Genomic DNA, 1,497 nt, shown 5'->3' with positions numbered 1-1,497 from the left:
TGGAAAGAAAACTAGCGTTGATTAGCACAGACGTTCTCTGCTTCACAACTACCTCCGGCCATCAGTCTCATGTTATCAAAGCTATGCTACAGAATGCTGATTCCAGCATTTCAACTACCCACTCTACAACATAGAACTATTTTTCTTGTTCTCCAGTTTGAACAGTGGACATTTTTAAAGGAAAACGGTTTGAAGAATTATATTCTGCGGAATAATGGTCTGTAGTCCAGGAAAAAATAATTTCATTACAAGGGCCTGGTAACCTTTTGAACAGGTGTAACAAGTTTATATAGTTAAAGAGTGAACACGTATAAAAATAACTTTAAATTTGTCCCAGCTTTCTTTGTGCCTTAAATTGACAAACTTATTGATAATCTCTTTTACTTTTATTATACAAATGTACAATACCCTGACATTGTCATTACAGTCCTTGACAGAAAAAAATGGATTGACTCTGAAAATTAATTGGTGGAAAAACTATCTCCACCAAAGTAGAAACATTATTACTATTCTCGTTTACTCGTTTATCATATTATTTGTCTGTTATTTCAGTTATTTCTGTTTAATAATCCAAAAGTTTGTATGATTTAATAAGAAAGGAACTATTTTATAAACCTATACTAAATCAACTTAATTCAAAACACTTGATTTAAAATTATCCCTACAAACAACTTCTGTACGGTACTACATTAGCATTATTGTAAAATTTATATAATTATTTAATATATGTATTAGCGCAATTTTCTTATGATCATATACAATATAAAAGGAGAAAGTATAAAAGTCTAATCTGTAGTATTCTTTCATGAATAGCTGTTGGCATATGTCTGTTGTAGGCCTTTCGTAGTCTGCTTTTATAGGTACCGTACTTGTAAAATTAAACATATGCATCTGGTTATATCGCACAAAAAGCTTGGATTTGCAGCAAAAATAACGTATGGAATGATATACGCACACTTGTGTATGCGTAATTGCTTTGATGTCTGAATTTTAGACATTAGCATTAGCTGAATTTTGATTCGCCCAAAATTCTTATTGACAATAGTATTAAAAAGAATTCTTTCGAAATTTAAAAATAAAATACAGTTAATATTCAATAAAAACCCATCTAGCTTGATTTTAAAATGTATTGTAATTCATAACGTTTAAAGTAATGAATTTAAACATAACATATGAAAATCTCTACCTTTTTTTACAATTATTGCTAGATTTTTGTTAAAAGATTTCAAGTAATTCATAACAGCCCTTTATTATTATTAGAAATTTGACATAATACTAATCGCATAATGACCACTTCAAATGTACATTTACCTACTGAGCTCTGTTATGGAATGTTGACACTATTATAATTCTCATCTCTAAGATTTACTTTTATAACGATTCCAAATACAAAACGAGACGAATTTTTATTTGTATGAGGGAAATAAGGGAAATCTTACGTTCTGGGAGGGAAAAATATCTCCACCCGAGCGGAAACACTGTTGCTGTCGTTCGTTA

This window comes from Homalodisca vitripennis, chromosome 2, assembly GCF_021130785.1.
Source record: "Homalodisca vitripennis isolate AUS2020 chromosome 2, UT_GWSS_2.1, whole genome shotgun sequence".
In the NCBI taxonomy this organism is placed as follows: Eukaryota; Metazoa; Arthropoda; class Insecta; order Hemiptera; family Cicadellidae; genus Homalodisca; species Homalodisca vitripennis.
This window is presented reverse-complemented; position numbering follows the sequence as displayed.